Here is a 9,744-nt window from a genome sequence, read left to right as displayed (position 1 = left end):
CAATGTGTGGGTATTTTGTGAAAATTACGTTTGTGAAATTGTGTAATTTTAGTTAAAGCGCATTTTTGATTGTCTAAATGTATAAGCATTTTGATATATTTGTGCAAAATACCGTACTTTGTGTAAATGTCATACTCTGAGTGTACATGCAATATTGTGTAAATGGTATATTTTTGTTTGCAACTGACATATTTTGTATGAAAATCTCATATTTTTTTTATGTGATGGTATATTTTGAGTGTAAATAGTATATTTTGTGCATAAATGGCATATTTGGTGTGTAAATGCAGTATTTTCTGTGTGTATGGCATAAATTACATCTGATTAATGGGGAAATGGTGGCAAAAACTAGGCTATTCTCTATGAATGCATAGGTTTTGAAGTATGTGTAGGTATGCATGATTGTATTTGCGAGTGTTCGTTTAGAAACAAGTAAGCTGATTTGCGTAGCAAGACTAGGATTTTTTGAGGTGTAGAAATGATTAGCCTATGAATATAGTGGCTAACATCCAGCTGAGTTGCTAGATGGATGAATTGAGGTGCGACATTTGGATATCTATTTGATGGATGTGAGGACAGTTGACTAGCCTATGAACACAGCCACTAATCCGCTGTACTGCCAGATGTGTGGTAACTACTTGTGGATTATAGTAGATTATCTAGATATAGGGTTTTCATAATTGCTGTTGTGTATAAAACTAGAATAAGAGCTATTTATTAAAACTATTATTGTAAACTAATACTTTAAGTGGGATCCCTTGGTTGTTTTAAGCATAGGGTGGACATGAATGAGATTGGGTGGAAATATATAGGAGCTGCCTCGTATGGGCCAATATGACCTCTGCAGTTACCTTTATTCTTATGTTCAGCTCACCTGCTATGCTGCCAGATGTACGATTCTGCTTAAATTGCAGTATGACATTTGGGCTTCTGTTATACTTTTGAACTTATCACTGAATAATGATTACAGTTGTGGATGACTAAAATGTATATTCTTAAACCTCTGATTAGGTTAGGTGGGGATGGATAGTCTAGTCATTTTTGAATAATAACATCAAATACACATGCCAGTAGGACGCCAAAGGTTGCATTGGTTGTCTGGTGACGTCATACATAGTTGACCAGTAAGGTACTGTAATACCTTAACACCTATATGCTAATGACCATCAATACATTATCCCTATACCTGAGCTCGCTTTTCACGATGTCACTAAACAACAACAATAACTGTTCTGTAGAATGTATTTGTTTGTTATAAATAATATGTTAGGTTAGGTTAGGTTAGGAAGGTTTGATCGGGTTTATGAATAACAGAAAATATAAGCAATGAGCGAAAATACGAGCTATTGTAGCTGAATATCAACTCTGATGAAGCACAGAGTATAGGTGAGGTATTAAGCTAGATTAAGAGTTCACACTTATGTGTGAACCTCCTGGGATCCGCATTTAGCCCGTTGATGCCACGCGCCACATTAGGGATGATGACGTCAGAAACGAAGGCCTTATTTCAAAACATGAGAGGCTTGCTTTTCATTGAAGTCACCATGCCTGGCAGGGGACTGTTAGTTTATACAGTAATATTGGATTAGTACTGAAATCGCATTGAAGTCACTACGCCTGGCAGGGGACTGTTAGTTTATACAGTAATATTGGATTAGTACTGAAATCGCATTGAAGTCACTACGCCTGGCAGGGGACTGTTTTCATACAAATGAAAGATAGTAAGTTTTCATTTTTATTTATTTATTTTCACTTTTATTTTATTCTGAAGAAAGATTGACAAAGCTTAAATTACATTCTCTAGAAAGGCAAAGAAATAGAGGTGACATGATAGAGCTGTGAATGAATGGACATGATAAAGGGGGAATATTAATAGACTATCAAAATTATCAACACTAGACAGAACATGAAACAATGGACATAAATTGGAATAAGTTTTAGATTTAGGAAAAAGACCTGGGTAAATACTGGTTCTGTAAACAGGGTTTGAAGTCATTTCTTATGTTATTATTATGTAATCTTAGCTATAAAATGATCTTAGACAATGGGAAACAGTACGGCAATACCTTATTGAGAAAAAATGAGCTTATAATGATTTACGCCATTGCACATTAGGCTTGACAGAAGGCAGCATTTGAATCCCCCTTTGCTATAAATATTGAAAATGGGAATAATTACACTATAACAGAAAACGGACTTATACAGGGAAGATGAAGACGGGGGTGACGTCATTGACCATTAGCAATGTCTGTGCATGGCCCACTGGGATAACGAAAAACAGGTACGCCAGAACGTGTCCCATGAAAACTGCAACGAAAAACAGGTACGCCAGAACGTGTCCCCTTAAAACTGCAACGAAAAACAGGTACGCCAGAACGTGTCCCCTTAAAACTGTAACGAAAAACAGGTACGCCAGAACGTGTCCCCTTAAAACTGCAACGAAAAACAGGTACGCCAGAACGTGTCCCCTTAAAACTGCAACGAAAAACAGGTACGCCAGAACGTGTCCCCTTAAAACTGCAACGAAAAACAGGTACGCCAAATCGTGTCCCCTTAAAACTGCAACGAAAAACAGGTACGCCAGAACGTGTCCCCTTAAAACTGTAACGAAAAACAGGTACGCCAGAACGTGTCCCCTTAAAACTGCAACGAAAAACAGGTACGCCAGAACGTGTCCCCTTAAAACTGCAACGAAAAACAGGTACGCCAGAACGTGTCCCCTTAAAACTGTAACGAAAAACAGGTACGCCAGAACGTGTCCCCTTAAAACTGCAACGAAAAACAGGTACGCCAGAACGTGTCCCCTTAAAACTGCAACGAAAAACAGGTACGCCAGAACGTGTCCCCTTAAAACTGCAACGAAAAACAGGTACGCCAAATCGTGTCCCCTTAAAACTGCAACGAAAAACAGGTACGCCAGAACGTGTCCCCTTAAAACTGCAACGAAAAACAGGTACGCCAGAACGTGTCCCCTTAAAACTGTAACGAAAAACAGGTACGCCAGAACGTGTCCCCTTAAAACTGCAACGAAAAACAGGTACGCCAGAACGTGTCCCCTTAAAACTGCAACGAAAAACAGGTACGCCAGAACGTGTCCCCTTAAAACTGCAACGAAAAACAGGTACGCCAGAACGTGTCCCTCGAAAAAAGCAAAACGGACACGATTTGGCGTACTTTCCACTACTACGGCAGTGTTACAAGAGTGATGGTGACCGCAGTGTTACAGCAGTGTTAGTGACGGCAGTGTTGCAGACGTGATGGAGACAGCAGTGATGGTGACGGCACAGTTACAACGGTGATGGAGACGGCAGTGTTATAGTAGTGATGGTGACGGCAGTGTTACAGCAGTAATGGTGACGGCAGTGTTAAAACAGTGATTGTGACGGCAGTGTTATAGCAGTGATGGTGACGGCAGTGTTTCAGCAGTGATGGTGACAACAGTGATTGGGACGGCAGTGTTACAGCAGAGATTGTGACGGCAGTGTTACAACGATGATGGAGACAGCAGGGTTACAACAGTGATTGTGACGGGAGTGTTACAACAGTGATGGTGACAGAAGTGTTACTGCAAAGATTGTGACGGCAGTGTTACAACAGTGATGGTGACGGCTTTGTAACAGCAGTGATGGTGACGGCAATGTTACAACAGAGATGGTGACGGTAGTGTTACAACTGTAATGGTGACGGCACTATTACAACAGTGATGGTGACGGAAGTGTTACAACAGTGATGATGAAGAAAGTGTTATAACAGTGATGGTGGCGGCTGTGTTACAGCAGTGATGGTGACGGTAGTGTTACAGCAGTCAAGTTGGCGGCAGTGTTACAGCAGTGATGGTGACGGTAGTGTTACAGCAGTGATAGTGACGGCAGTGTCACAACAGTGATGGTGATTACAGTGTTACTGCAGTGATAGTGATGACAGTGTTACAACAGTGATGGTGACGGCAGTGTTACAACATTGATTGTAACAGCAGTGTTACTGTAGTGATGGTGACGGCAGTGTTACAACAGTGATGGTGATGGGAGTGTTACAACAGTGATGGTGATGGTAGTGTTTCAACAGTGATGATGATGGCAGTGTTACAACAGTGATGGTGATGGCAGTGTTACAACAGTGATGGTGGCGACACTGTTACAACAGTGATGGTGATGGCAGTGTTAAAACAGTGATGGTGATGGCAGTGTTACAACAGTGTTGGTGACGGTAGTGTTACAGCAGTAATAGTTGTGGCAGTATTACAGCATAGTGATGGTGACACCAATGCTACAGCAGTGATAGTGACGCCAGTGTTACAACAGTGATGGTGACGGCAGTGTTACAACAGTGTTGGTGACGGAAGTGTTACAACAATGATGGTGACGGCAGTCTTACAACAGTGATGATGATGGCAGTGTTGCAGCAGTTATGGTGACAACAGTAATGTCGAATGCGGTGTTACATCAGTGATTGTGACGGTAGTGTTACAATGGTGATGGTGACGACAGTGTTAGAGCAGTGATAGTGACGGTAGTGTTACAGCAGTGATGGTGATGACAGTATTACAACGGTGATGGTGAAGGCAGGGTTACTGCAGTGACAGTTATCGCAATGTTACAGCAGTGATAGTGAAAGCAATGTTACAGCAGTGTTAGTGAAAGCAATGTTACAGCAATGATAGTGACGGCCCTAATACAACAGTGATGGTGACGGCAGTGTTACAACAGTGATGGTGACCGCAGTGTTACAGCAGTGTTAGTGACGGCAGTGTTGCAGAAGTGATGGTGACTGCAGTGATGGTGACGGCACAGTTACAACGGTGATGGAGACGGCAGTGTTATAGTAGTGATGGTGACGGCAGTGTTACAGCAGTAATGGTGACGGCAGTGTTTCAGCAGTGATGGTGACGGCAGTGTTAAAACAGTGATTGTGACGGCAGTGTTATAGCAGTGATAATGACGGCAGTGTTTCAGCAGTGATGGTGACAGCAGTGATTGTGACGGCAGTGTTACAGCAGAGATTGTGACGGCAGTGTTACAACGATGATGGTGACAGCAGTGTTACAACAGTGATTGTGACCGGAGTGTTACAACAGTGATGGTGACAGAAGTGTTACTGCAAAGATTGTGACGGCAGTGTTACAACAGTGATGGTGATGGCAATTTTACAACAGTGGTGGTGACGGGAGTGTTACAACAATAATGGTGACGGCAGTTACAACAGTAATGGTGACGGCAGTGTTCCAACAGTGATGGTGACCGCAGTGTTACAGCAGTGTTAGTGACGGCAGTGTTGCAGAAGTGATGGTGACAGCAGTGATGGTGACGGCACAGTTACAAATGTGATGGAGACGGCAGTGTTACAACGATGATGGTGACAGCAGTGTTACAACAATGATGGTGACGGCAGTCTTACAACAGTGATGGTGACGGCAGTGTTACAACAGTGATGGTGATGGCAATTTTACAACAGTGGTGGTGACGGGAGTGTTACAACAATAATGGTGACGGCAGTTGCAACAGTAATGGTGACGGCAGTGTTACAACAGTGATGGTGACGGGAGTTTTACAACAGTGTTGGTGACGGAAGTGTTACAACAATGATGGTGACGGCAGTCTTACAACAGTGATGTAGACGGCACTATTACAACAGTGATGGTGACGGAAGTGTTACAACAGTGATGGTGACGGAAGTGTTACAACAGTGATGGTGACGGCAGTGTTACAATAGTGATGGTGAAGGAAGTGTTACAACAGTGATGGTGACGGAAGTGATACAACAGGGATGGTGACGGAAGCTTTACAACAGTGATGGTGACGGTACTATTACAACAGTGTTGGTGACGGAAGTGTTACAGCAGTGATGGTGACGACAGTGTTACAACAGTGATGGTGAAGGAAGTGTTACAACGGTGATGTGACGACAGTGTTAAAACAGTGATAGTGACGGTAGTGTTACAGCAGTGATGTTGATGACAGTATTACAACGGTGATGGTGAATGCAGGGTTACTGCAGTGATGGTTATGACAATGTTACAGCAGTGATAGTGACAGCAATGTTACATCAATGATAGTGACGACACTATTACAATTGTGATGGTGACGGCAGTGTTACAGCAGTGTTGGTGACAGCAGTGTTACAGCAGTGTTGGTGACAGCAGTGTTGCAGAAGTGATGGTGACAGCAGTGATGGTGACGGCAGTGTTATAGTAGTGATGGTGACGGCAGTGTTACAGCAGTGATGGTGACGGCAGTGTTACAGCAGTGTTGGTGACGGCAGTGTTACAGCAGTTATTGTGACAACTGTTTTACAGCAGTGATGGTGACGGCAGTGATGTTGACAGCAATGATGGTGTCGGCAGTGTTACAGCAGTGATGGTGACGGCAGTGTTTCAGCAGTGATAGTGACAGCAGTGATTGTGACGGATGTGATACAGCAGAGATTGTGACGGCAGAATTAAAACACTGATGGTGACGGCAGAATTAAAACAATGATGGTGACAACAGTGTTTCAACAGTGATTGTGACGTGAGTGTTACAACAGTGATGGTGACAGAAGTGTTACTGCAAGGATTGTGACGGCAGTGTTACAACAGTGATGGTGACAGCAATGTTACAACAGTGATGGTGACAGCAATGTTACAACAGTGATGGTGACGGGAGTGTTACAACAGTAATGGTGACAGCAGTTTTAACAGTGATGGTGACGGCAGCGTTACAACAGTGATGGTGATGGCAGTGTTACAACAGTGATGGTGACGGCAGTGTTACAACAGTGATGGTGACGGGAGTTTTACAACAGTGATAGTGACGGCAGTGTTACAGCAGTGTGACGGCAGTGTTACAGCAGTGATGGTAACAACAGTGATGGTAACAGCAGTGATGGTAACAGCAGTGATAGAGACGGAAGTGTTACAACGATGATGGTGACGGCAGTGTTACAGCCGTGATGGTCACGGCAGTGTTACAGCAGTAATGGTGACGGCAGTATTCTTTCTAAGTAAACTTTCTAAGCCAGCACATCAAAGAACCAACAAGAATGAGAGGAGAAGATGAACCAGCAATGCTTGATTTGATATTTACCCTAAATGAGTGGGATATAAGGGAAGTTAAGACGGAAGCGCCCTTGGGAATGAGTGACCACAGTGTATTGAACTTTGAGTACCTGCTAGAGCTAGGACTTATCTCCCCCAAAAAAGAACTAGGAATCAAAAGGCTGGCATACCGAAAGGGGAATTATGAACAGATGATAAAGTTTCCTAAGTGAAATACCTTGGGACACAGACCTCAGAGATAAGTCTGTACAGGGTATGATGGACTATGTTACCCAAAAGTGTCAGGAGGCAGTAAACAGGTTCATCCCGGCCCAAAGGGAAAAATCCGAGAAGCAACAGAAGAATCCATGGTATAATAGGGCATGTATGGAAGCGAAGAAACTGAACAAAAGGGCGTGGAGGAACTTCCGGAATAACAGCACACCAGAAAGCAGAGAGAGATACCAGAGAACCAGGAATGAGTACGTCAGGGTGAGAAGAGAAGCAGAGAAAAGTTTTGAAAATGATATAGCAAACAAAGCCAAGACCGAACCAAAGCTACTCCACAGTCACATCAGAAGGAAAACAGTGAAAGAACAGGTATTGAAACTTCGAACAGGCGAGGACAGGTATACAGAGAATGACAGAGAGGTGTGTGAAGAACTCAACAAGAGGTTCCAGGAGGTCTTCACAATAGAACAAGGCGAGGTCACTGTGCTAGGAGAAAGGGAGGTAAACCAGGCGGCCTTGGAAGAGTTCGAAATTACGAGAGAGGAGGTCAAGAGACACCTGCTGGATCTGGATGTTAGAAAGGCTGTTGGTCCAAATGGGATCTCACCATGGATACTGAAAGAGTGTGCAGAGGCACTTTGCTTGCCACTCTCCATAGTGTATAGGAAGTCACTGGAGACGGGAGACCTACCAGAAATATGGAAGACGGCGAATGTGGTCCCAATATACAAAAAGGGCGACAGGCAAGAGGGACATGATCTACAGGCCAGTGTCCTTGACTTGTATACCATGCAAGGTGATGGAGAAGATCGTGAGAAAAAACCTGGTAACACATCTGGAGAGAAGGGACTTCGTGACAAATCACCACCATGGATTCAGGGAGGGTAAATCTTGCCTTACAGGCTTGATAGAATTCTACGATCAGGTGAGAAAGATTAAGCAAGAAAGAGAGGGCTGGGCGGACTGCATTTTCTTGGATTGTCGGAAAGCCTTTGACACCGGGCCGCGGGGAGGTTATCTTGAGGTTATCTTGAGATGATTTCGGGGCTTTAGTGTCCCTGCGGCCCGGTCCTCGACCAGGCCTCCACCCCCAGGAAGCAGCCCGTGACAACTGACTAACACCCAGGTACCTATTTTACTGCTAGGTAACAGGGGCATAGGGTGAAAGAAACTCTGCCCATTGTTTCTCGCCGGCGCCTGGGATCGAACCCAGGACCACAGGATCACAAGTCCAGTGTGCTGTCCGCTCGGCCGACCGGCTGTCGACCGGCTGTCCGCTCCCGACCGGGACACTAAACCCCCGAAATCATCTCAAGATAACCATCTCAAGATAAGGGGTGAGACCTCCGATTGGCGTGAAGTCACCAGTGGAGTCCCTCAGGGCTCTGTACTCGGTCCTATCTTGTTTCTGATATATGTAAATGATCTCCCAGAGGGTATCGATTCATTTCTCTCAATGTTTGCTGACGATGCTAAAATTATGAGAAGGATTAAAACAGAAGAGGAATGTTTGAGGCTTCAAGAAGACCTAGACAAGCTGAAGGAATGGTCGAACAAATTGTTGTTAGAGTTTAACCCAACCAAATGTAATGTAATGAAGAAAGGTGTAGGGAGCAGGAGGCCAGATACAAGGTATCATCTTTGAGAGGAAATTCTTCAGGAGTCAGAGAAGGAAAAAGACTTGGGGGTTGATATCACGCCAGACCTGTCTCCTGCAGCACATATCAAGCGGATAACATCAGCGGCATATGCCAGGCTGGCCAACATACGAACGGCATTCAGAAACTTGTGTAAAGAATCATTCAGAACTTTGTATACCACATATGTCAGGCCAATCCTGGAGTATGCAGCCCCAGCATGGAGTCCATATCTAGTCAAGGATAAGACTAAACTGGAAAAGGTTCAAAGGTTTGCCACCAGACTAGTACCCGAGCTGAGAGGTATGAGCTACGAGGAGAGACTACGGGAATTAAACCTCACTTCGCTGGAAGACAGAAGAGTTAGGGGGACATGATCACCACATTCAAGATTCTGAAGGGAATTGATAGGGTAGATAAAGACAGTCTATTTAACACAAGGGGCACACGCACAAGGGAACACAGGTGGAAACTGAGTGCCCAAATGAGCCACAGAGATATTAGAAAGAACTTTTTTAGTGTCAGAGTGGTTGACAAATAATATGCATTAGGAAGTGATGTGGTGGAGGCTAACTCCATACACAGTTTCAAGTGTAGATATGATAGAGCCCAAAAGACTCAGGAATCTGTACACCTGTTGATTGACGGTTGAGAGGCGGGACCAAAGAGCCAGAGCTCAACCCCCGCAAGTACAACTAGGTTAGTACAACTAGGTGAGTACACAAGTGGTACTGGTGATAGTCCCAGGGATGAGGCACCAGCTGCCCCGGCTGACAACTGGCTTGTAGATCACACCACCTGGGGCCTTCCGGCGCTACAATCCCAACCTGAAAAATACACCAGTCTATCAGTCCATATTCACAC

Source organism: Procambarus clarkii, chromosome 11 (assembly GCF_040958095.1).
Source record: "Procambarus clarkii isolate CNS0578487 chromosome 11, FALCON_Pclarkii_2.0, whole genome shotgun sequence".
NCBI classification, from domain to species: Eukaryota; Metazoa; Arthropoda; class Malacostraca; order Decapoda; family Cambaridae; genus Procambarus; species Procambarus clarkii.
The sequence above is the reverse complement of the archived record's forward strand: the minus strand, read 5'-3'. Positions refer to the sequence as shown.